At 40.0% G+C, this 27,773-nt stretch overlaps 1 long non-coding RNA gene across 1 annotated transcript; it reads left to right on the forward strand.

Moving 5' to 3' along the window:
* Nucleotides 1-341: 341 nt before the first annotated feature.
* Nucleotides 342-11,544, forward strand: LOC129643140 (uncharacterized). Its single transcript, XR_008710104.1, has 5 exons — nucleotides 342-422; nucleotides 5,094-5,146; nucleotides 5,290-5,326; nucleotides 9,690-9,789; nucleotides 10,851-11,544. It is a non-coding gene; the product is annotated as an uncharacterized LOC129643140 (long non-coding RNA).
* The last annotated feature ends 16,229 nt before the right edge of the window (nucleotides 11,545-27,773 follow it).

Consider the following 27,773-nt stretch of genomic DNA (forward strand, 5'->3'; position numbering starts at 1 on the left):
TGCCGGTGGCTCCTGGACCTTCTAAAGAGTGCTGTCTGAGAGTCTGAGTGCCCTTAGAAAGGAGGGCGGTTGCTGGAGGTGCTTTCGTGACTCTTTCCTTGCCCAGTGACAGTGTTCTCAGTGACTTGGAATTTCATATTTTTCCTTTTTTTCTTCAGATGTTAAATCTTTGAGGGTGAATCTTTAAAAGATGACTGGGAAAAAAATGCAAATATATTGAGCATTCACACGTCAAAGAAGATTTCTTGGCAATCCAAGAGGAGATCCAGAATGCAAGGTTTTTTTTTCCTCCCGTTCTGTCCACTGTGGAGGACACCCAGCGGCTGCTGGCGGTACTGCATGAGGAGAAATACCCTAGTCTTCCTTTCCTTCTACACCTCAGTCTCTTGTCTGGGTTTGCCATTTGCTGAATCCAGTCAGAGGTAAGCAGCTTCCGAACCAACTGAGCCCCGGAAACACAGCTGGCAGGAGTCACGGGCTGGGATACAGAGCAAAGCCTGCAAAGACAGAGAGAGAGAGGCACAAACTGAATCTGAGGGCCAACAGGCCAAGGACCTGGCGAATCTTCTTAGCCTGAGAGAGGATCGGGCTTCCCAGGTGCCTCAGTGGTAGAGAATCCCCCTGATGATGCAGGAGATGCAGGAGAAGTGGGTTCCATCCCTGGGTCAGAAAGATCCCCTGGAGGAGGAAGTGGCAACCCATTCCAGTATTCTTGCCTGGGGAATCCCATGGACAGAGGAGCCTGGCGGGTTATAGTCCATTGGGGTCGCAAAGAGTCAGACATGCCTGAGCGACTGAGGACACACACTGAGAGAGAATCAGGACAAGCACATTATCTGGAGTGAATGCACAGGGAAAGCAAAGCCCCAGGGATCTGAAGATCCAAGTCCATCTAAAGTAGTGGAGGCTGGGCACTGTTCTCAGCGTCAGAACTGAAGACCACCCACAGGGGCTCTTTCTATTGCAGTAGTCTAAGATTCCCAGAAGAGCAGGAACTTCGTCTCGGGGTGGCCTCATTCCACCTGAGCACCGAGACAGGCATTTTTGAGCAGAAATGGCTCGGCTCAGACATCAAGCAGACACGATGCCTCAGCAGTGCCATGCCTGCCACCCCCGCTCCCCACTGTCCCCAGTTCCCGTCTGGGGTCTATTTGGAATGTCTGGCTCTCATTGCCAGTGTGATTGGAATGCAGCAGAAAGCTAGGACTGGCTCCCTTGGAGACGTTAAAAAAATAAGCTACCAACAATTGCATTAACTGTGTAAGAATAAAAAAAAATTTGGGCAGATGGGCCTTGGTGACTTTATTTTCTATGGAGTAATAAACTCTGTTCGTGTTTTCAGACTGTCCTCTGGACAATAAAAGAGTAAATTTGCAGTCAGGTGATGACTAAAGAATTTGGACCATTTCTTTCCAAGTACCAGGCTCTTTAAGGGCCAGCATCAAATGAAATTTGGGATGTATGCATGAAGCTAAGTGACTATTATAAAAGTCATAGTCTGCACGAGGCTCCATAAATTCACACCATGGAGAGCTGTCTAAAGGGATTTGCACTTTCCCTTCACATAGACTTGAAAGGTGCTTTACTAGTCTGCAGCCAGTCCAGAGGCCCCGGCTGGAGCAGACAAGCTGTGTGCGGCCACCGACTTTCCCAGGAACCCTGAGGACTTCTGATGCGACAATTAGGAACTGGCCCACATAACATTTCCTGAGAGTAAGCTTGGTTTTAACTTCATTTCTTGGTTAAGAAGTTCTTGTGTTTCAGACAGGTGTAACCTTTCCCTTTTGCTTCCTGATGAAGGACGCGTGTTAGATATTCTGGCTAACTTTGGGAGATCAGTCATTGGTTTTTTGTCAGCCTTGTTTTTTAAAAAATCTACATATTGCTTCCCCTGTTCAATCCATCAGTTTACACTTGAAAAGGTCATGTTTCTCTCAGCAGGAAACCTTGGAGAAATCCTTCGCTATGATTTATCTTATGTTACATGCCCTGATAAGAGACTCCTAGGAAGCAAGGCCCATTAGTTCCTGGTATGTTCATTCCCCCAATTTCCAGTGTGAAATAAGTACCGATGGTTGAGTTTGGCATATTCTCTTGGATGATCTAAAGGGAGTGAAGGGAATGACCAGTTTTCATGCAGCGGCTTATATGGTTCAGACAGGTGAGTTACAAGAGGGAGTATCCCCTTGTAGGTGCTAGAATGTCAGTGATAGCTCTTACATTCAAATGTGCCCCTCCAATATTTGATATAAAGATAAGCATGCTTCCAAATATTTAGTATTTTATCATCTTCATAGTCTATGGTGGTTTTAAAAACCTATTAGTATGTTACAAACAATAACCTTTTTCTTAGCCCTTTTCCCACTAAACTTCTTCAGAATGTTAATCATTACTGACATGATAAAGAAAGTCTAGATACCATTTTTAAAAACCACGGCATTTCAAAATAATATTCAGTGAATTTCAAAGCAATTAAATGTCTACAGTATTCAACTATGAAATATTTTTAGTGGAAAGGCCAGGCAGCTCAAGGGGAAAAGCCAAATATGAAGTTAAATAGTTTGTTTTCAAGTCTGGGATGACATTTTGAGGGACACCAGTTTTGAGAGACAAATCATATATGATTTGTCTGTGATAAGGAAAAAATCAGTTATTATATACAAAATATTTATGACACCCATTCAATTGTAAAATATCATTATTTTCCCCATTCTGTATCTCAACAATTTAAAATATATCAAGTGTATTTATTTGGTTCCCTCTAAATAAGTGAACCAGGGCTTCCCTCGTAGCTCAGTTGGTAAAGAATCTGTTTGCAATGCAGGATACCTGGTTTCAATCCCTGGGTTGGGAAGATCCCCTGGAGAAGGAAATAGCAACCCACTCCAGTATTCTTGCCTGGGAATCCCATGGACAGAGTAGCCTGGCGGGCTACAGTCCATGTGTCGAAAGAGTTGGACGTAACTTAGCAACTAAGCCATCACCAAATAAGTGAAAAATATTAGCCACTCAGTCATGTCTGACTCTTTGTGACCCCATGGACTGTAGCCTGCCAGGTTCCTCTGTCCCTGGAATTTTCCAGGCAAGAATGTTGGAGTGGGTTGCCATTTCCTTCTCCAGGGGATCTTCCCAACTGAGATTTAATGTGAGTCTCCTTCATGGCACGCAGAGTCTCTAATTCTTATCTCAAATGTTAATTTCAGCCAAGAACATTTACTCAAGAAACACTGTATGTCTCCAATGTATAAAGTCCTAGGTTGGTTGCTAAGAATTTAACAGTGAACAAGACAGAAAGTCCTCCTCTCAGAATGCCCAAGTGTGGTGGGTTTCCTGGCACTAAATTCTGCTAGTGGGACTGTAGAGAAGCTTATTAAGGGGTAGAAGATAGGTGTTTAAAATCAAGTTCAGGTGTGCGTGGTACACCTAAACACATTTCTGCCCTGGCTTTCGTCTTCAGTGGTTTCTCCAGTTGCACAGGTAGGTTTGACCTGCTTCCCCTAGAGTCTTTCCCCACAGCTGGCTTTAAACAAGGCGTGAAGTTGTAAGGCTCTTTAGCACTCAGCTTGATCTCAAGTCTATAATAAGGGCTTCAATATAAGAACTAGAACTGAAGGTAGAACCTGAGTCTTACCCCTGGGGCTAAAACCATCAGTGTTAATAAGCCATATAAATTACACTGAAGGACTGGAGAAAGAAATGGAAGGAAATCAGATTACTGTATCATGAGGCCTGGTAATCAGGGCATTTTGGCTTCACGTGGTCAGTGTTTCTGGGATGCTTATGCTTATGTAATCCTCACTCATGGCTATTCCTCTTTACTCTGTAGACCAGCACCTATATGTCTTAGTTATTATTGCTTGTATTTGTAGATTTTGTGTTAGTATTGCTTCCTTAACCATGACAATAACTGAAGAGGATCTGTTAATAACTGATGCTTAGAGCTTATCATTTTCAAAATATATTTTTAAAATTATTTAACTATAAGGAAAATTTGCCAGAAAGTTTTCAGATTAGTTTGCACTTTAAGAAAATTATTTGGTCCTCTGAATGGTAGGAGGGAAATTTCTTCTTATTCTCAGACAATTAAAATATATATTGTTATTTATGCTTATTATGCTGAACTAAATATAAGGGAAAGAAATCTTTTATTACCTAGTAATTTATGGACTTTGAAATAGATTTGAAGTAGCCTTAGGGGTATCACCTTGGTTGGTTTATTGATATTTGATGATCCTGACTACCTTTCTCTGAGGGAAATCATTTGACCTTCTCTCCTCATTTCCCACCCCACCCTTCCTTGAAGGTCACATGGTGTCATAGAATAAGGATTGGAATAGTGTCTGGAACTTTGCATTTTAGTCTGAACTATATATTTGTGTATTGAAAATCTATAAAAATCTTTGATTTAAATCTCCCCATTGAGAGCCCAGCCTGTGATGCTCTGTTATGACCTAGGGGATGGGATGGGGAGTAGGGTGGGAGGGAGACTCAAGAGGGAAGGGATATGTATTTTATATATATATATACACATATATATATATATATATATATTGACTGATTCACATTGGCAGAAACCAACACAACCTTGTAAAGCAAATATCTTCCAATTAAAAAAAATAATTAAAAAAATTTCCCTATTGTTGCACTGAAACCTAGAGTACAAACTCATGCAACTCACAAAGTCTCAAATGGGAGAACTGATATATGTGAAAAGATTTCTAACCCTACAGAATATTTAATATATGTAAGGTATTATAATCACTAGACTCTGGCCTAATACAAGATAATCTCTACATGTGGAAAAATATCCATATGGTGCAAAAAAGTGCACAGCAGAAGTTTTCTTTGTCTGCTGCTTTCCAGTTTTTCAGTCTACCAATTTCACGTCCTGGAGGCGGCTGCTCTTCCTGGTACGTTCTGGAGACCCTCTGGGAACACTGACAAAGCAAGAGATTTTCCTAAGCACATTTAATAGACCTAGAGCCTACTTCTAGGAGAATACACTTTTGTATTTAGTAGGTCATAGTTCTCAGTGTGTGATATTGCTCAAGATTTAAGGAATGCATCAGAATCATTTTTCCTGTTTCAAGTAGGAAAGAGTGGAAAGCCGCCTGCTGTGAGCTTGCTGAACCGGTGTATTTCTCAGGTATGTGTTGAAGTTCATGGAGCACCACCTAAAGAGATGGAAGTAATGCTACACGGGAATATGGCCTTTCAGCAACACACACAATTTCACACCATACATTATTAGTTCTTGTAAAAGCTGCTGCCTCTCTTTCTCTTCTCTAGGTCACTGGATGACGGCTTTGGCAGAAACAAATAGCAGGTGGGATGACATGTATTTGTGGATTTTAGGTTAGAGCTTGACTTGAGCATATTGCTGTGTCTCTTTTTCCAGACTTGCCTTCCTTTCAGGGGCTCAACACCTCTTGTTAACATAATGATTAGATTCAAGGCCTGCAATTTAGCCAAAATGGAGTCACGGGTCAGTGGGCCCCTATTATCACAGCTGGGGTTGCAGTCCCACGTCGACTGTTCCAGAACAGTGAGTGTATTCATCTCGGCTGTGCCATCCTGGGCAATGTCAAACACCCCTCACATTCTTTCCCAGGGAGCTGGTTCTCTTAGGTTTCTTTCTTTTTTTTTTTTTTTTATTTCAGGGACCATGAGGGATGTGTCAAATGTCTCCTAGATCTTTTACCCTTTAATTTGTCCATTTTTTGCCTTAGAGGTCAATTCCAACTGGATATGATCCTAACAGCTGAATATGACCAGGGGCCAGATTTAGAGGGACCAAGAGGGGAAATTTGAAAGGGCAATATTTACATTGCCCATCAGTAAGAGTCAATTGTATTCATCATTACTTCTCATAAAATTCTACTTCAAACAATGAAGAAAGCCTCTCTCTAAAAAGTTTATGTCACCTAAGGCTGACAGAGACACTTGCTTGGGATTCTGGCCTTGAAAACTAGCTCATCTTTGGAAAAAAAATTAAGTCTTGCTGATGAACAAGTTAAAAAAAAAAAAAAGGATAGTCAAGTTCATTATTTCAACACAAATAACAGGGAATTAAAAACTCTGCAGACCTTTGGATAGACTTAGAAATCTTAGGGTTGCAGGTGTTGGCTCAAGATAATATTTTGCTAAAGTATTATGTGTCTTTTCTTGAGAATCAACATTCTGAAATTATCATATGATGAAAGAATTCCCAATAGAGAAACTTAAAACAGTATGAGCACAAAATATGGTTGAGAGCCTAAGGTCTTGAGTGAAACTATGAGTAATTTTTCAGTTTATGAAAACCAATAAAGTAGCAGAGTGATTGTGAAAACATTTCACACATATTAAATTAATGGGTACAGTATGATTGACTTCCATTTATTATCCAACAATCACTAGAGAATTTTCAGACTCTCCTTATGTAGTTTCAGAAACGTGACTGGAATTAATTTTGCTTTGATACAGACATGATGTACACCGAGTTAAATTTTTCCTCTCTAGTTGGCTATTCATCGCCATAGTGATTCCATAATTCTGAGATGATGACTTCTGCCCTCTTTACTTGTCTGGCATCGTCTTGGCTTCAGAGACATAAAATAACTTGGACTTTTGAGATGAATAATGTTGGTCCATTTGAGTAGCTATTTCTCTACCATCTTTTCAAATAGATAAGGTTGTATTGTTTTAGTTCCATTGTAATGCCCTTCTGATCCTCCTGCACACAGATACTGCTGTGCTGTTTTAAGGAATAGGATTATCATGCTTCCACATAATTTTGCCTTTTTCAAAGCTGTATTCCAGATATCTTTACTCTTTCTTGTTCATCCTCATCCATTCAATGCTACTTCCCTTTTTTCTTCCCAACTTCCATCTGGTTTCTTATTTTAAAACTATCTCATTCAGAATAAACAAAATTGTGATACTGCTACACTTCATAAATGGATACAAAGTTTATCAGGGATTTGTGGAAGAGAAACAAAAATAATGATAAAATATATTGTTTATTTAATGCTGACTGTCAGACAGACACACATTATCCCCTTTAATTTTTTTCAACTATCCAGTATGACAGATGACATATTGATTTTAAAGGGAAGCTAGGTAACTTATCAGGGTTACACAGATAATAAGTAGGAAGTTAGAACCCAAGAACCCATACTTTGGGTACCATGCTATACTGTACTTATTGACCTGTGTTTCGAAGAATATCAAATAATGGGGGATCTAAGTATGGAATATTTGTCTATAAATAACATCTATGATCTGTGCCATGTTGAATAATCTTGCCTGGAGAATTCCATGGACAGAGAAGCCTGGCAGGCTACAGTTCATGGGATTGCTAAGAGTTGGACACAACTAAGTGACTAACACAAGGTCATGAATATTTTCCCCTATGTTTTCTTCTATAACAGATTTTCCCAAACTTTCTTGGTTTATGGAACCTTTAATATGTTAGTAATTTTTTTCAGAGAGCTCCTAGGCCAAAAGAAACACCTAACAATTCTGTTTATTAAGTAGGTAGGTTCAAACAACTTAGAGCTTCGCAGGTGGTTCATTGGTAAAGAATCCTCCTGCCAATGCAGGAGACATAGGAGGCGCAGGTTTCATCCCTGGGTTGGGAAGATCCCCGTAGGAGGAAATGATAACCCACTCTTACATGGGAAATCTCATGGACAGAGGAGCCTGGCAGGCTGTTGTCCATAGAGTCACAAAGAGTCAGACATGACTTACTGACTTAGCATGCATGAACCAAACAATAAGGATTTATGTTCCAAATCGTGTGTATGTGTGTGTGTGTGTGTGTGTGTGTGTGTGTGGTACACTCAGTTGCTCAGTGGTATCTGACTCTTTACAATCCTGTGGACTGCAGCCTGCCAGGCTCTTCTGTCCATGGGATGCCTCAGGCAAGAATACTGGAATGGGTTCCCATTTCCTCCTCCAGGGGATCTTCCTTGACCCAGAGATTGAACATACATCTCCTGCGTCTCTTGCATTGGCAGGTGGATTTTTTACCACCACACCACCCGGGAAGCCCATGTCCTAAATCATAGTATATGTTTGAAGCAATAATATAAATTAACTAAAAGAAAAATAGTATTTCTATTTTATTCTTCAATACCCTAATTATTTACTAGTGGGGTATATGCCTATTACCGTTCAGAACTCCTCAAATCTTGGAAACTTATTGGACACCATAAGTTTCATACTCTATCCATGTTAATTTTCACACAATACTTATGTTTTTTGTTGTTCTTTCTTTAAAAAAATATTTATTTATTTGGCTATGCTGAGTCTTAGTTGTGGCATGCATATTTTTAGTTGCAGCATGTGGGATCCAGTTCCCTGACCAGGGATTGAACCTAGGTCCCCTGCACTGGGAGCACAGAGTCTTAGCCACTGGACCACCAGGGAAGTCCCAGTAGCTACCACCGAGCACCTGGTTTTGCAAAGGTATGGGTGGAATAAAATGTAGCACAATGTAACACTGAGAACATGAGTACCTTGAGTCGGTAGTTTGTGAAGAGTCTGACAGAAGTCTGTATTACTGTTTCTCTCACCAATGTGAAATATCTGATGGCATTTGAGTTTGCTGCAGCCCCCCAAGGCACCTTGACAGACAATCTAATTCTAGAAGATTTATTGTTTAACATTTCACATTTATGTTTATGCTGCTAAGTCACTTCAGTTGTGTCCAACTCCGTGCGACCCCATAGACAGCAGCCCACCAGACTCCCCCGTCCCTGGGATTCTCCAGGCAAGAACACTGGAGTGGGTTGCCATTTCCTTCTCCAATGCATGAAAGTGAAAAGTGAAAGTGAAGTCGCTCAGTCGTGTCCAACCCTTAGCATGGACTGCAGCCCACCAGGCTCCTCCGTCCACGGGATTTTCTAGGCAAGAGTACTGGAGTGGGGTGCCATTGCCTTCTCCGATTTATGTTTATAATCCCTCTCAAATTAATCTTTGTGCACAGTGTGAGGTGGGTACCACAGTTCTTTTTTATTCTTGCTCTTTAAGACTGTCCTGACTTTTTGTCCTATTTTTGATCCTTTGCATCTGCACATACATTTCAAGATTCATGTGTGATATTCCACCGTAGAAACACCTCTTCTTTCCAGGGTAGTGAGGCCTGCTATGACTGTTGTCAGGTTATATGTCTGGGGGAAGGAAGGGGATTTCATTTGCACTTTCACACGTTCCCTTTCTCCCCTTTGTGGTGATAACTCTGCTCCTTCAGTGCGTTTGACGGCAGTGTAGGGAGGAGGAAAATGGAAAACATCTGAATTAACCAAGAAGGATGCAGTCTTCTTGTGGGCTGGTTATGGCTCTTCATCATGTCTCAGGGAGTGTTGGTTGGGCTTTGGGGCACATGGGTAGAAGGTACCTAAAAGCTGGTTCTTGCACTGAGACATGTGTATGGACTCTCCAGAGGCCACCTGGGGAGGAGGACCTCCTGTCTGACCTTCTCTATGCTCCCCTCCACCTCAGCGTATTCTGCTGCTTTTATTTTTACCTCCCGTACACACCACTATCATCTTGGTGCCGGAATCCTTTATCTAAATGAATGTCTTGAGTGGAATGTTGGCAAGAATCCTCAAACCCAGCTACTTAGTATGGCTCTATCTTTCTCGCAGAGGTCTCACACTGTCCTGTGATCTCCATCTACTCTCAGATTCTCTTTTCCCAAACAGGATAACACAGAGATGACTGGCAAATACACTGGCTGAGCGACGTGTGTCCAGAGAATAAGATGCCAGTTTCCTCTTCTTGCCTGAATCACTGTTTTCACAGGTGATGCTCAGTCTCTGTCTTTGTGGTGGAAGAAGGTGAAGAATTTCTCCACAAGCACTTTAGTTTAACGACAAGTTCGAGCGACGAGTTCATGCCTTCACCTTTATTGACTGTACAATGGTGGTTGTTGTTGGGGCCATTCTGAGCAGGCATTTCTCAGTAAATTAGGCAAACTGTTGGCAGAATTTGAACTCTGTGTGGCCATTAGTGACTTTGGTTTTTAGTTTTGGGTCTCAGCCATAATTCCACCCCCTCTTAAGAAAAACAGCAATGACAACAAATAATAATAATTCCATGGCCTCTTGTTTAGGCTAGTTTTTGTTCTAAAATATAAAAGAACTAAAGACTAGTCTTAAACTTGTCTCTAAAACCCACTTGTCTATTTTTAAAAAGAAAGTATTCTTTTTCCAGCTTTGTACACGATTAATAAAGTAACAAATGAGACCAAGATATTGAAATTCAAGAAATATGTATAAATGTTTCCTAGAGTTCAGCACCATTCCATCTTCTAAATCTGTACATGAATATATCTGATTTAATGCAAAGTTTAGAAATTAGGCATTATTTTAACTGAAGAAAACTAAGATGCTGAGAAAATTGTTGTTCACGAGCCCTGGTTAATTTGCTACTGAGATTGCCATTTCCCCAAAGTAAGTAATATTTCATGAATACAACTTAGGGGTGTATCCATCTGCAACTCAAAACGGATGACCTCTTAATATATCAGTTGTCATCTTCTTATACTAAAGAAAGCGTATTAAATCTTGAAAGTCTGAGGTAATTGAACTTCAACCAAAAGTGATTTTTAAATTAGATGATCTATAAACTACCTGGAGACTCTGTTTATGAGGTTAGCACTGAATCAATAATTCACCTCTGTGTTCCTGGAGTTACTTGTTTCTTTGATCTGCAGACAGAAAGAGAGGTAGTGCTAGAGATAAACAGGGAGAAAAGACAGGATGAAAGCGCTAAATTTACTTCATTTAGCTTGTTGACTTCCAAATTTTAGGAGAAATTGCCAAACATATATTTCTTGTGACTTGATTGTATTAAACTTGCAGGTAGTTGGAGAATCTGGCAATAGGAAACACTGAGCATCCCAGGGACGGGGGAGCCTGGTGGGCTGCCGTCTATGGGGTCGCACAGAGTCGGACACGACTGAAGTGACTTAGCAGCAGCAGCAGCAAGTTTAAGAAACAAAACCGTAGTTCATTGGATGTTCAGAAAAGTGTAAAGCAATCTCTCCTTTCAGTTAAAGTTCTTTTTCTTTCTTTCTTTTCTCTCTCTCCCTATTTCCTTATCAGAGCAGCACCCAATGTTTTTATCAGAGTTTTCAACTTATTCCCAGATTATTTGGTACTTTTAAAATGACTTGATTTTTATTTGACTGTTTGCATCCAGTTTTAACTTAGTGATTGTGGCATATATTGACAGATACTTTATTCTGTTGGAGAATCTCATTAGATTTTTTTGTACTTTTTTGTTTTAATTTCATGTAAGTTATAAAAACCCTAGTTAACCTGACTTGAATCTGATTTGAAACGTAATCAGTGGAGGCCTACCTCTACTTCATTAAGATGTTGGAAAATTTGTGTTTTTATTCATCTCACTGTATAATTAATTTTGGTTTTGCTTTTTGATGCAAATCTGAGTTGTGTTTTATTCATATGATAAAGGCCCTGGAATAAATCACCACCTTTATACTATCACATGGAGCAGATGGCCCATATCATTGAAATTTACAAGATAAGTCCAAAGCCATTTTTCAGATACTAAACCAAAGTTGATGAAGGATCTTTTTCCTGGAATTGGAGAGAAAGGTACAAATTGCCCTCAATAAAGTTTTCTTTAACTTTTTGTTGTTTCATAATTTGATGACTTGAAGATAACGCTAACCTATCCAGACTCTAGACTTCCTTTTTTTCCTCACTAGATTACTTTAAACTGTGTTTTAAATTAAATATAATGCTTATCTGTCTACACTATATTTATAGATTATTTGGGTCAGCATCATTAGTAGCCAAGATAATTAGAACACTAATATAAAGTGGCTTCAAATGTGTGTGTGTGCTTCACCCTTTAATTGGAAAGTCCTTTATAGTTTCATGTATGGGGCACACTTATCACTTTTATGGGAGATTTTTTTCTCCAAAGAATTAATCTAAATGATTTAGAAATTATGTGTGGAGAGGAATCATTACTCTTAATGACTGAACAGAGGGAATTCATTTGAAGAAATATTGAAATTAATAATCAGGAGTCCAAATACAAAACTGTCTTATGGAACTTCGATTTTATTTCCAAAATGAAGTGTAAACTCCTCATCCCATGAAGAAATAAAGATTTGTTAATCCAGATATGTTATCTATGAAATTATCTTCACTTAATCTCATGAAGTAAAATTAAAAATTTTTTCATGTAACATGTGTAGGTTTAAAGTGTACAAGGTGATGATTTGATATACATGAATATTTGATAAATGATTATCACAATAAAATTAGTTAACATATATATCATCTCACTTAGTTGCCATTTTTGGGAGGTGGTGAGAACTTTTAAGATCTACTCTCTTAGCAACTTTTAAGTACCCAATAAAGTTGTTGCTATTGCATGGTTAACTATAATTATAATGCTGTATATTAGATTCTCCAGAACTTATTCATTTTATAGCTGAAAGTTTGTACCATTGACCAACTTTTCCCTACCCTCTCCCTGGCAACCACCTATCTACTCTCTGTATCTATGAGTTTGATGTTTTTAGATTCCACATGTAAGTGAGATCATTCAGTATTTGTCTTTCTCTGTCTGACTTATTTCACTTAGTACAGTGGCCTCAAGTTTCATCTGTGTTGTCACAAATGGTGAGATTGCCTTCTTTCTGTAGCTGAATAATATTCTACACACATCGTGTCTTCATTAATTATTCATCTGCTGCTGGCCACTTAGTTTGTTTATCTTGGTTACTGTAAATAATGCTGCAGTGAACATCGGGATACAGATATATGTTTAAGATATTGATTTCATTTTATCCACATATATGTTCAGAAGTGAAAATGCTTGGTTATATGGTAGTTCTATTTTTAATTGTTTGAGGAACCTCCATACTGTTTTCCATACTGGCTGCACCAATTTACATTCCCACCACCAAGAATGGGAATGTACATATGCTCTACAGCATATTTGTTCCATATGCTCTACAGCATCAATCCCATGGTGTTTGCTAACAACTTTTCTAATGGATGTGTTTCACACTTCCCTTTGCATTGAGCACCTTTTCAATGTACTGTTCGCCATTTGTATATCTTCTTTAGAGAGACAGGGACAGAGAAAGTAGACAGGGACAGAGAAAGAAGTTATGGTATAAAATGTTAATAATATACAAATCTTACTAAAAGTGCTTGCTTACTAAAGGGTGTTCTTTGTACTATTTTTATTCTTATTTCCTTTTTTAATTAAAAAGAATATATTGGCTCATGTAACTGATAAATCCAGGGATAAACTTTAAATATGACTTTAAAATACCACTAGCAATTTTCCTCCCTCTCTATTTGTGCTTTCCTCTGAGTTGACTTCACTTAGAGTTAGTTTTGCCAGAGGCAGGGTGATAGTAAGATCTTGCTGTTGTTCAGCCTCTCAGTCACGTCCGACTCTTTGCAACCCCATGGACTGTAGCACATGAGGCCTCCCTGTCCTTCACCGTCTTCTGGAACTTGCTCAAACTCATGTCAGTGATGCCATCCAACCATCCTATCCTCTGTCATCCCCTTCTCCTCCTGCTGCCAATGTTTCCCAGCATCAGGGTCCTTTCTAATATCTCATAGCATTTCTTTAAGTTTGAAGAGATTTCCAACTAAAAAAATATATAAGCTTCTGAACTGGAATTCTAAGGCTTATTAAAATACCTGGGAACAATCTTAAAACTTTTAGGATACCTTAAAATGAGTTTCCATATAAGAGACTTAATACACTTCTTGAATTATTTGTACCATTCGGCTGTATTTCTACAGTATAAGGTAATTAGTTGGTAGCTATTTAGGCAGATTGCTTTCATGGGAAAGAAAAACTGTGGTGGAAGGGACAGGCAGAGGGCACGGAGTTCATGGGAGAAAGCTAAGGTTACTGAGCAGGAACTGGGCTTTGATTCTACCCTGACCCAATCTTGAACTCTGGCAAACAAAACTCAACTGCAAGTCTGAACCCAAAGCTGTAGGACATAAAGTTCTTCCATTGTTATGAAGAAGCTTTCAGCAAATCGAAGATTAATCTGCAATCTTTGAGACTGTGAATTATTCTCAGTTTCAAGAAAATAAAATTTTTCTCTTCCATGGGAGTTTGTGGGATTTGCATGATAATTTACTTCTGTGTGGCATCTAAGTTCTTCCATAAACATAACAAAACACACAACAAAACAGATTTAAAAACCTAGTATTTAAGTGAAAGTCGCTCAGTCCTGTCCGACTGTTTGTGACCCCGTGGGTTATACAGTCCATGGAATTCTTCAGGCCAGAATACTGGAGTGGGTAGCCTTCTTTTTCTCCATTATTTCAAATACTTTACTCCTACTTTTATACATATAAAAAAAGCCAACACTCCATCATTGTTCTTTGTTCTTTGGTGAATTGCCATTTTCTCCTAAAGCTGCTTATGAGTGGAAAGCAGATCAGAATGCTCTACAGTCCTCTTAAAGTCTAGAGCTGAACTCGTTCCCCCTCATCCTTGCATTTGTAACCTCACATTTATATAACCTTTCAAGTGAATTTCAAAGATCCTTCAAAAATTCTACTTGATCAGTAAAATTTGCCAAATTGTATATTCCTTTCTGTAATTTTCTTTAAAGTTCGGCTTTGAGAACAAAGATGTCCACATGTGGTTTATAGCTTCCCTTGGAAAGCAAAGCAAGGAGGAGGGAACTAGAAAGGCAGAGTAAATGAATTTTTTTTTTTCTGGTCTGTGTCTGATTTTGATTATTTGGGACAGAGTCAGTGTTGAACTCAGTGGAAAATTAAGACTAAGCAAGTTGACCGAAGTCAAACACCAGCTGATACTGTAGCCAGCGCTCAATACTGACTCTGTCCTAGATGCTGTGCTGTATGTGTGTGTCTGTCAGTCGCTCGGTTGTGTGTGACTCTGTGACCCCACGGATAGTAGCCCATCAGGCTCCTCTGTCCATGGGATTCTCCAGGCAAGAATACTGGAGTAAGGTGTCATTCCCTTCTCCAGGGGATCTTCCTGATCCAGGGATTCTCCTGCATTGCAGACAGAGTCTTTACTGTCTGAACCACCAGGGAAGCCCAGATGTTATGCAACCAGAAGTCATGGTTTGAAGAAACCTCCCTTACATCACGTGCTTTATTTTCCTTTCTTTCTTATTTGCCCAGTGAATGGGGCAGCAGAACTGATTTGCTAGAACTCAGATGGCAGAGAGACAACTCACCTTGCAGGGCTGAGAGAACCTGCCAAACAAAACAACGACAGAGTTAAAAAATACCTTAGAGGTCACCTATTCTGACTCTGCGTTCTTCAGATGAAAAGCACAAAAACCCACACAGCAATAAATAATTAAGTTCTGGAGAAGTTTAATTGGTTGATCAAAATACCCTAGTTTGCAAGATGACTGTTGGGCAAATCACTTATCTTTTCTGAATCTCAGATTGTTTGTTTGTTGAAAACATTGAGTATTTATTAACTAGGCTGTGTCTGACCCTTTTATGACCTCTTAAGATTGTAGTCTGCCAGGCTCCTCTGTTCATGGGATTCTCCAGGCAAGAATACTGGAGTGGGTTTCCATTTCCTTCTCCAGGAGATCTTCTTTACCCAGGGATCGAACCTGAGTCTCCTGCGTTGGCAGGTGGATTCTTTACTACTGAGCCACCTGGGAAGCCATTATAAAGATACGTAGGGCTATTGGAAAGTTAAGATCATGTTCATAAAGAACCTAACTCAGTGTTTGACAGGTATAGTTAGTGCTTGACATCCAATTAAGGTGGTCTTTAATTGTTAGAATCATGCCTTAAGTTTTAAGATTATTAATGATGATTATATTTACCATTGTCCTGGTTGAAAGCAGAAAGGGGAAGTCTTAGTGCTTGCTTGAACTTTTCTCGGAGCTGCAGAAATCCTGGATCCAGAGCCTTGTCACACATGGTGAGATCTAGTCTCATTTGAAGTAATGATCAAAGTTCTGCATGGTTTGTGCTGAGAGGTAGTTTTTCTTTTTTTTCTCCCATGTGCCCCTTGCTTTCATTTTGCTCAGCTTTAAAACATTTGTTCTATTTACATGAATGTATTCAACAGGCAGATTGTTCCTTGCCTGAGAATTCTTCCCTTGAATGCAAATAACATTTCTTAATCTTTCACAGCTGGTTCAAGAAGTATGCCTGATGAATCACCTAGAGGAGATAGAAAAAAGGATAAAGAGAAGACAAACAAAAGCAGAACATTATACAACCCTTGAGCAGCCCATTAACCATTTAACTTATGCAAAATATGCACCGACTGAAGAACTGTTTTAGATGGAAGCCATAAGGCTTTCTCTTGGGCTGTGGAAAGACAAGGTCAGACCTTTGATGCTTTAAACATGCAGAAAGATTATAGTCAGTTGAGATTTCCATGCCAATCTTGTGAAACAAACTTGGGTCAAAAAAAAAAAATCTTGACGCCAGAAATTCTCTGGATAGATTTGAACCCTTCCCCTGAGGGAGAAGGAAGGTATTTTTCTCAGGCAACATTGGTCCTCCCCAATGCTTTTCTAGGAAAATTTGGTACTTACAAAGGCCATTGTGTATGTTTGTGTGGATGCCTCTTCAGTCATGCATACTCAGTCGTGTCTGACTCTTTGTGACCCCATGGACTATGTAGCCTGCTAGGCTTCTCTGTCCATGGAATTCTCTAGGCAAGAATACTGGAATAGGCTGCCATTTCCTCCCCACCCAGAAATAGAACCCATGTCTCTCTTGAGTCTCCTGCATTGGCAGGTGGATTCTTTACCACTGTGCTATTTGAGAAGCCCACAAAGGTCATTGGTGGTCTTCAGTTTTATTTACCAATTAAAAACAGCTTTAAGAAGAAGATTTGTTTCTCTTTACTAAGAGAAGTGTTGGGAAATTGCTGGAGGCTGTGAGCTTGCCTGGCGGCAGGCACAGAGCATACATTGGACACTTCTGCTGAGTTTGCAGAGCGAGGTAACGTATTTGCACACAGAATTGAAGTAGAGAGGATGCAGGCCCTGCTCCCACAGAATTTCCACTCTGGTAGATAAGTGTTCCTACAATTTGGGAGGAGACCAGCTGCTGAGAGTGAGCAATTTGTGAAACATCGTTTTGATCAAATGCAAAAGTCAGCAAGCAATTCAGCGTGTCTCCATATATTTCAGTGGGTAGCTCTATGTTGGCACATGCCTCTTCTCCCCAAGTGAGGTCTGAATGTGAAAAGAAGTGAGTTATAAGGGAGAAAAATGGGTTGGCTTTCACACTGCATAAAGTGGTGATGATAAGACAGTCATACTGAGAAGAGGGAGTAGCAAGAGATAGGACTCAGGCGGCACAGACTGTGGGAAGCTGTGGGGTTGGGAGGAGATGAATCCACGCATTCCTTCCTGTCCTCCTTTATTCAGCAAATATTTATCCTAATCCTGTTCCTCCCCTGATTAAAACCCTTCACTGGTCTTCCTTATACCTAGAGTGTAAAACAAATTTCTCTCCCAGACTGTCATGGGCACAATGACATGAGCCCTGTCAACCTTCTCATCCTCATCTTACACCATCTCTCTAGTTCTGCTGTTCAAGTACAGTTTTCCTTTCTGAACTGAACTCTTTTCCCTGTAGGAAATACTGCATAGCATCACACCTCCATCACAACCCACCACACCCTTCTTTCTCTCTCATGCGCTCACACACACACACACACACACACACACTTTTCCAAGGGCTGGTTGCTTCTCATGTTTCTAAGCTCATCTTAAATCTCAACTACTCAGAGAGACCTCCCCTGACCACTCTATCCAAGCCCCAGTGTTTTTCTTTATCTCAGAGCTGTATAAGGGCTTTCCGGGTGGCTCAGACGGTGAGAATCTACCTCCAGTGCAAGAGTTCTGGGTTCAATCCTGGGTCAGGAAGATCCCCTGGAGAAGGAAATGGCTACTCACTGCAGTATTTTTGCCTGGAGAATCCCATGAACACAGGAGCCTGGTGGGCTGTTGAGGTCCTTTAATGGACCAGAACCTGGTGGTCCAGAGTCGACCGATAAGAAAGTAAAGGAGAGAGAAAGAGTCTGATATTCCTTGGTTTACACAGAAAGCCAATAAAGTCCCTGACATGGGGCTTGCTCTGTTCATGGAGGCCTCAGGTGCCCTCTCGATGGGGTGAAGGTGCAGAGCACCTTCTCGAGTGGGTCTTAGAAGCCCAGGCAGGAAAGTGGACTCAGAGAGACTCTGTGCTCCAGGGGATCAGCCTGAAAAAGAGAGAGGTGGGGGTGGGGAGAGAGAGAGAGAGAGAGAGAGAGAGAGAGAAAGCAAGACACGGGGACCAAAGCTCTGATGGAGCAAAGGTGTTTTAATCAACATGGTGTGGGCATATATACTGTAGTTATTCTCAGCAAAGATAAAGATTAAAATTCCAGACTTACAAAACATAGGTGATCCATATTAAAGAGACAGAGAGTTGTAAATGATCACTTTTACCATATGGTTCACAAGAAGGAAGAGGGTACTTATCACCGTATAGAAAAACTAACGAAGGAAATACCTGGATTCCTCAGACCCCGGGAGAGGCTTGCCTCTCCTCTTAATTCCTGAATATTCAGGAATTAATAAGGAGCAGAGAATTCCTGACAGATCCAAAACAGCACACAGGAAGCCTCCTGTTACATGCTTCCTGACAGTGGGCTACAGTCAGTGGGGTCGCAAAGAGTCAGACACGTCTGATAGAGCTGTACTCGTTCCTTCATAGCTCTTGTCACCACATATAGCTGTTTTATTTGTTGGTGTATTTGTTGTGCGCTTCTGCCTCTAGAAGAAGGGTTTCCCTGATAGCTCAGCTGGTAAAGAATCTGCCTGCAATGCAGGAGACCCGGGTTTGATTCTGGAGTTGGGAAGATCCCCTGGAGAAGGGATAGGCTACCCACTCCTGTATTCTGGCCTGGAGAATTCCATGGACTGTATAGTCCATGGGGTCGCAAAGGGTCGGACAGGACTGAGTGACTTTCACTTTCACTTTTTTACTTTCAGTGCCTGGCACCAGAATAGGTGCTCAATAATGAATGGACCACGGAAGGCTGCAAAGGCTGGGATGTTAAATGATGGTGGAAGAGGCTACACAGTGAAATCTCCTTATTCTCAAAAGCAGCCTGTGGCTTTCATTTCTAAGCTTCTTCAGGGACAGAGACCTCCGGTGGAGCAGCGTCCAGCAGCACAAGGGAGGGGGCACTGGAGTCAGGCAAACCACAGTAGATCAGGGTCCTAAAACCCTCAGAAGAGCTTGCTGCTGGATTCTGTTCTGAACGTCTGAGTGTTCATGAGAACACGCTTTGCTAATGTGGGTTCTTTCATCCTATGTTGCCTATTGGCCAGTGGCTCTTGCAGATTATTCTCTTCATACTGGAAGGCAGTGCCAAAAAGCACCAATGCTCTTGGGCAATGTATTGAAGTGTGAATATTTTGGTCCTAGTCCCTGGCATCTCACTGAACCATGGTTAGTGACTGGGTCACCATCAACACCCTCTGCAGAGCTGTCGAGAGCCCCAACTTCCAGCAAGTGGGCCGTCTAAGAATCCTGTATGCAGTTGGTGGGGAGTGGCGGGTACATGCTGAGTACCAGGCCGGCCCTTTGCTCTCCACAGATCCTTGTCTCCTGCCCTGATGGAACCACACTCCCCTCAACAGGGGTTCTCCTCCTGCTCCTTCGGCTGCCACATCCCTAGGTTGTGACACAGTTGGACCCATGACTTTCAGCTCATAGTTGGCAACTTCAGGGGTCTAAAGAACGTGGCGGTACTGCTCAGTTCTTCCAGAGCTCAAGAACAGACATGCAGATCCCTTCCTAAAACTCTCACTGTTCCCAAGGCCGTTACTCAAAGTAAATTCTGATAATGATTACTCTGGCTCTTTCTTAGATCAGTGTGAATTTAGAAAAGGATGGGGGACGTAGTGGGGAGTAGGCTCCTACAGTGATCGTCATCTTGGCTCCCTTTTCTGGTTGCTAATTTCTTCTGTCTCTAACTAAGAGGTAGGACCAAAGTCGAGATTTCCAAACTCCAAGGTAACACACTTGAGTCCAGAAGATAGGTGCTGGTTGAATTTCATAGAACTTTGTATCATTGCAGTTAACTTCGCTGGGAGCAAAGAAAGAAAGTGGTCGCCTTGAGAAGAGAGAGGCATCTGCTCTTTGAGGCATTTGAGGTTTGTGATTCGGCTCCTTTGTAATGAAGCCAAGGTGTTGGCAAAAAGAACTGATGGTGTCTCTGCTCGGCTGCATTCAATGAAAATGAATCTGCGTGAAGAGGCTCCAGGTAAATGCCTCTCCTCTGGGGATGCCTGAAAATTCGTGCAACATGCCAGAGGAATATAAAGCACTGGCTTTTAAAAGCTAAACCTTTTATAACATTTTCCATCCTTTCATGCAAAATTGACAGTGTTTCTCACCTGATCATTTCGTCCACAACAGGGAAAATTTGTTTTCTGTTAGAACATGAAAGGCAGTGAGAACAGAGCACATTACAGAAATACAGACACTGCACAGTGCCTGAGTAACAGTAAAAGGAACTCTCAGGCTATTTATAAAACATCTTAAACTAGTTTTACATCAGAGTCATATAACTTCTGCAAAATATATCCCTTCTGGGTAGGGACTGAATAAGCTTAAGGGCATGTAATCATGTATACTGTTTATAAAGAGCTGTGTAAACAGGTGTTCCGTGGTGTTCTCACTAACTCATTTCCATCAGCTTATTAAAATAGTTGTTGATCAAGGTAGTCTCCAGGTACTGAACTGATAAAGCAGCATTTCAGATGATAATTAGGTATGGTGTAAAGAAACTCTGAAGGTTTAGTATTACCTTTGTTGTTGTTCAGTTGCTCAGTCGTGTCCAACTCTTTGCGACCCCATGGACTGCAGCATGCCAGGCTTCCCTGTCCATCACCAACTCCCAGAGTTTACTCAAACTCATGTCCATTTAGTCAGTGATGCCATCCAACCATCTCATCCTCTGTCACCCGCTTCTCCTCCTGCCCTCAATCTTTCCCAGCATCAGGGTCTTTTCTAATAAGTCAACTCTTTGCATCAGGTGGCCAAAATATTGGAGCTTCAGCTTCAGCATCACTGTTTCCAATGAATATTCAGGGTTGTTTACCTTTAGGATTGACTGGTTTTAACACTATTATTATTCAGATCAGATCAGATCAGTCGCTCAGTCGTGTCCGACTCTTTGCGACCCCATGAATCACAGCACGCCAGGCCTCCCTGTCCATCACCAACTCCTGGAGTTCACTGAGACTCACATCCATCGAGTCAGTGATGCCATCCAGCCATCTCATCCTCTGTCGTCCCCTTCTCCTCCTGCCCCCAGTCCCTCGCAGCATTACTGATGTGGTTTTTATTAGAGGGGCTGTTGGCACATAACAAAGGCCATCTCTTCTTTCTTGGTCTTTCTCCTGATTATTCTCCTTAAAGAGGGGAAGTCTTCTTCCTTCTTGGGCTGTCACTGGCTGCATAGCACTATGTTCCTTTACTATGTCTTTTTCACAGAAACACTCTGGTAGGTGCCTCATGTGAAGCCTTTCCTTCTTTTTCCTGAATTCTCTAAGATGAGTGGCTTTGGATAGGAAGCCATATAGGCATTATCCACGTGATTGAAACAAATTAAAATAATTATTTCAAGTAACAGTGCCTAACATCTCAATACCAATTAAGGAGAGATTTCTATCAGTTTTTTAAAACTTAAACAGACCAAATAGACTGGATTAATTTTGACTAATTGAATTAACCTTTAAGAGTTTATAAATTTATATTAACATTTGGCTAATTCAACTTTGATCATGACATAAACTTTGAAGAACTTCTCTGGGCAGCTAAATTTTATGAGATGAGAATAAGTGTAGCACAAATTTCCCAATAGTTTATAAAAAATTAAAAAAACCCACCCCATGTCCAAATTAATATAGACATTGCTGATATATTTAATTTATTTTACCTACTTAAAAGACCAGGGCTTCCCTGATAGCTCAGTTGGTAAAGAATCCACCTGCAGTGCGGGAGACCCTGGTTCTATTCCTGGGTTGGGAAGATCCACTGGAAAATGGATAGGCTACCCACTCCAGCATTCTTGGGCTTCCCCTGTGGCTCAGCTGGTAAAGAATCCTCCTGCAATGCAGAAGACCTGGGTTTGATCCCTGGGTTGGGAAGATCCCCTAGAACAGGGAACGGCTACCCACTCCAGTATTCTGGCCTGGAGAATTCCATGGGCTATATAGTCCATGGACTCACAAAGAGTTGTACACAACTGAGTGACTTTCACTTTCACTTAAAAGACTTATTGTGATGAGCCAGACAGGAAACATATGGGCTGAGAAATAGCTATTTTTAAAACCAGGTTTGCATTTCTTTAAGTTTTTAAGATTATAACAGCTTTTTCTTTTCTTTGGTAATTAAATCTTAGCCTAAAGTAGAGTTATAATTTTGTAAATAATTTTCTGATTTACAGAAGTTCAGTATTACTCTTAAAATTGTATATGAAAATTGTCTTATACAATGATGGCTTGTAACAGCACTAGATTGCCTAAAGCATTCTGGTTTGTGCCTCTCATCTAGGTGTATCATTAATTGCAATCTCTTCACTTTCAAAAGTGTCCTGGTTTGGACAATAAATTTTATAGTCACCATATTTATTCATCATTGGTAGATAAAACTCTACCCAAGTATCCACAGCAACAACAATGATATTAACAACATTATTTATAGAGTAACAAAGAGAGGGTTATTTTAAGCTGGACCGTAAATGAAGAATAGTATTACAGTTAGTCAGGAGAGGATAATGGAAGACAATTTTATCTGCTTTGGGTAATGTGAGTTATTAGAGTGAGCCATAGGTTGGATTATTGGAGTCCAGCCATGAATCTGAACCCTTTGAAAGGCACAGAGGGTCTGGTTTGATGCAGTAAGAAATGGTGAGTTATTGAAGCATTCTGAGAAGATATGTGATAGATTTAAAACCACTGTAAGAAAGCTAATATGGCTGCTGCTGCTGCTGCTAAGTCGCTTCAGTCGTGTCCGACTCTGTGCGACCCCATAGATACAAAAAACGTTAGAGTAGTATGTAGTATTATTCCTAGACCATAACTACTGAAAGTGGAGCCTAGTAGGTAATCTAAAAGGCAGTTCTAAATCAGTAAGCAAGCAGAATAGCTGGTACATCACCCACAGGAGTCATCATTCTAAAAGGAATGGTAAGAGGTATATAATAGTTACAAAGACAGTAATATGGAAACTGAGTAGAAATGAGATTGGAATGGGAAAGTTGAATAACCTGGCAATTCCCTAAGCCTACTAGTATATAGCTTCAGTGGTCTTTTTTTTAAATGGTTTTTATGGTTAAAGATAAGTTTGTATCTTGAGGATTTAGCTCAGGATTGAAATAAGTAATCCTCTCCCTTATTCGTGGTTATTATATGAAGCCATATTTGAGACATATTGGTATTTAATGTTTAAAAGAACTGTGAATTCTTTTAGGTTAAAATTAAATGGAATTTTGGGCTTCCCTGACAGGTCAGTTGGTATCTGCTTGCAATGCAGGAGACCCTGGTTTGATTGCTGTGTCAGGAAGATCTGCTGGAGAAGGGATAGGCTACCCAATCCAATATTCTTGGGCTTCCCTTGTGGCTCAGGTTGTAAAGAATTCACCTGCAATGCAGGAGACCTGGGTTCAATTTCTGGGTTGGGAAGATCCCCTGGAGAAGAGAAAGGCTACCCACCCCAGTATTCTGGCTTGGAGAATTTCATGGGCTGTGTAAGTCCATGGGGTCTCAGAGAGTCGGACACAACTGAGCGACTTTCACTTACTTCATAAAGAGGTTGAAACAGCTGTAGAATTTTTAAAAATGTAAGTAAAATCATGGTTGTCTATATGGAGTTTTTGAAGGTTCATTTAATGTACTCAGGAGACAACTTAATCTTGTGAGTGCAGCATCATAGAAAACCATAATGACACCCTCTCACAAATAATACTATGACGTTGACAGAGACAGTATACACAGAACAATATTACTTTGTCCTCACTCAGGATTTATTTCTTCTATTAAGAAGTTGTCTGCAACTTGTGTAAGATAAGATGTCAAAAGCTAGAGAAGACAAGGGTGATCTATCTATCTATCTATCTATATATAATATGATGCAATTTTCTCAGATAATCCTTTATTTTAAATTGCCAAGTGATTCAATTTTTATAATCCACCAATATCTCTATTGTTTATTTTCCTTCTTCTTTAAGTATTGATATCTCATATTTTATCTTTGGGCTTCCCTGGTGGCTCAGTGGGAAAGAATCCGCCTGCCAATGCAGGAGACGTGGGTTTGATCCCTGGGTTTGGAAGATTCCCTAGAGAAGGAAACAGCAGTCTACTCCAGTATTCTTGCCTGGGAAATCCTATGGATATAGGAACATAGTGGGGTACAGTCCATGGGATCACAAAAGAGTGGGGCATTCTAAACAACTAAATAGCAATTAGCGACTAAACAACGACAATTTTATCTTTATTAACTTAGAGCTAAGCAGTAGTAAACCTTTTGAAAGGCAGAATCATAGAATATATTGGAGAACAAAGAAGGAATCACTCACTTCCATGTGGTTTATATAAACATCTTAAAAATCTTAGTTGACACTTCAGGAACTCATTATGTATGTAGGCAAAACAGATGAGGGGCAAATACATCAGAGTTATTGAAGGGTAATGTCTCTAATAGGACTTCCCTGGTGGCTCAGACGGTAAAGCGCCTTGCTTACAATGAGGGAGACCTGGGTTTGATCCCTGGGTCAGGAAGATCCTCTGGAGAAGGAAATGGCAACCCACTCCAGTGCTCTTGCCTGGAAAATCCCATGGACAGAGGAGCATGGTGGGCTATAGTCCACTGGGTCGCAAAGAGTCAGACATGACTGAGAGACTTAGACAGCATATGGCTTTCCAATTGTACAATCATGAGTGAGTTAACTTTTTTATAATAGTGATACTAGTCTTGGTTAAGGCTACCCACTCCAGTATTCTTGGGCTTCCCTGGTGGCTCAGATGATAAAGAATCCTCCTGCAATGCAAGAGACCTGGGTTCAATCCCTGGGTTGGGAAGATCCCCTGGAGAAAGGAACCGTTACCCACTTCAGTATTCTGACCTGGAAATTTCCATGGACAGAAGAGCCTGGCAGGCTGCAGTACATGGGGTCACAAAGAGTTAGACACGACTGACTTTCACTTTCACTTTTCAAGCACTGAATCAGTATACAATAATTAAGGATCGAGCTTTGTATAGGTTTCATAATATGTTTAATGGATCAAAAGAAATCATTTCTAAAGGGTTAAAACTAAGTATGGGAACAGTGTCTCAACTAGGAAAGAATATCAATAAAGAGAAATTGTAAAAAAAAATTGGATTTGAAAATTGCAATCATTGAAATAGAAGATTCACTAGAGCAGCTCAGCACCTTATGTGAAATGTCAAACGAAAGCATCAGAAAACCTGAAGATAGTTCAGTTGAAATTGCCTAATTTGAGGAACAGAAAGAAGAATGAGAAAAATAAACACCTTCAGACACCCATGGACTCCATCAAGCATATCAAAATACCAGATGTTCCAGAAGAAGAGGAGAGAGAAAAAATGTCAAGAAAAAAAGTGATTCATGATATATAAGGGATTTTCAATAAGATTAAATGCTGACTTCTCATCAGAAACCATGGGGATATAAAAAATAGGATGGCATATTCAAAATGCTGAAAGAAAAAAAAATCAACTGAGATGTCTATATCCAGCAAAATAATATTTTAAAAATAAAGTAGAATTAAAGATATTTCTAGATAAATGGAAACTGAGAGAACTCATTGATAACAAACTTGCCTGGTGAAAAATTAAAAAGGTAGTAGTACTTCAGGTTGAAATGAAAGGATACTAGATAGGAACAGGATTTCATACAAAGAAATACTGATCAATGAAGAGAAAATTCAACTTAATAAACTCAGGAATGAATCACTGCCAACCTTACAGAAATAAAAATTACTATAAGAGAATACAGTAAACAACTTAGTGCCAAAATACTACATAACTTGGAGAAAATGGACAAATTTCCATGACTAGTAAAACTAACTCAAGACAAAAAATCTAAATAGATACATAACAAGTACAATGACTTAGTGGCATCAATGAAGTCTATAAAATATTTTGAAAAGAATTAATATCGAAACCACCCTCTCTTTAATAAAAGAGAACTGAACACTTCCAACTAATTCTGTGAGACCAGATTTACTCTATGCACTGAAACTAGACAAAAATTATGAGGAAAGAAAACTCTGGCTCTTTTGAATGCAAAAGATTTGATAAAGAGCATCTATGAAAAACATACAAGCACTCCTCATACCGAATAGTTGAAAGATTGGATGCTTTCCACCCACAAGATCAGAAGAAGACATGGACATCTACACTTTTATGCAACATTGTATTGAAAGCTTTACCCAGGGCAATTGGGGTGGTGGAGTAGAGGGGAGAGAGAGAGTGAAAAGGGGCATCAAATTAGAAAGGAAGAAGTAAAACTATTCCTATTTATAGATGACATTATTTTATATATAGAAAACCATAAAGAATCCACTAAAATGCTACTAGAACTAACATGTGAATGTAGCATTGTTGCAAGATACACAGCTGAAATGATAAATAAATTGTATTTCTATATACTTGTAATAAACAATCTGAAAATGAAACAATGAAAACAATTCTGCTTAGCATCAAAAAGGATAAATACTTAGGAATAAATTTAACAAAGGTTGCAAGTCTTCAACACTGAAAACTATAGAATATTGTTGAAAAAAATAAAGCAAACCTAAATAAACAGGACATCCCAAGTTTATGGATTGAGCAACTTAATATTATCTTAGATGAACACACCTCAAATTAATCTACAGGTTTAATGCATACCCTGTCAAAATCCCATCTGAATTTTTTGTGGAAATTGAGAAACAATCTTCACATTCATATGGAAATGCAAGGGACTCAGATGGCCAAAAGATATTTAAAAAGAAGAAAAGATTTGATTACTCACATTTCCTGATTTTGAAGCTTACTCCCAGCTATATTATCTAAAATAGTATATTGCTGGCATAAATGAATAGTTGAATAGAATAGAATTGGGAGTACAGAAATAATCTACATTTGTGGTGCACTGATTTTTTTTTTAATTTTATTTTATTTTTAAACTTTACATATTGACAAGGGTTCTAAAATGCTTCAGTTGGGAAAGAGTAATTTTTTCAAAGGCTTCCCAGGTGGCGCTAGTGATAAAGAACCTGCCTGCCAACAATGCAGCAGACATAAGAGATGCAGGTTGGGAAGATCCCCTGGAGAAGGGCATGGCAACCCACTCCAGTATTCTTGCCTGGAGAGTCCCACGGACAGAGGAGCCTGGCGGGTTTTGGTCCATGGGGGTCATGAAGAGTCAGACACGACTGAGCCATTAACCCTTTCATTTTCGATCTTTTCAACAAATGATGCTGGTGCAACTAGATGTCAATATGCAAGTGAATAAAACTGGGTCACTAACTTACATCATACAAAAAAAAAAAAAAATCAGAGACCTAAATCCATGAAACTCTTAGAAAAAGCAGAGGAGTAATTTTTTCTGACTTTGAGTTACAGCATTTCCCTAGATATAACACCAAAAGCACAGATAAGAAAAGAAAGACTACCTAACAGGAAATTAATTTAGCACTTTATAACTTGCTAAATAGGCAAACTGGACAAATA

The sequence above is a fragment of the Bubalus kerabau genome, chromosome 2 (genome assembly GCF_029407905.1).
Source record: "Bubalus kerabau isolate K-KA32 ecotype Philippines breed swamp buffalo chromosome 2, PCC_UOA_SB_1v2, whole genome shotgun sequence".
Taxonomy (NCBI): domain Eukaryota; kingdom Metazoa; phylum Chordata; class Mammalia; order Artiodactyla; family Bovidae; genus Bubalus; species Bubalus kerabau.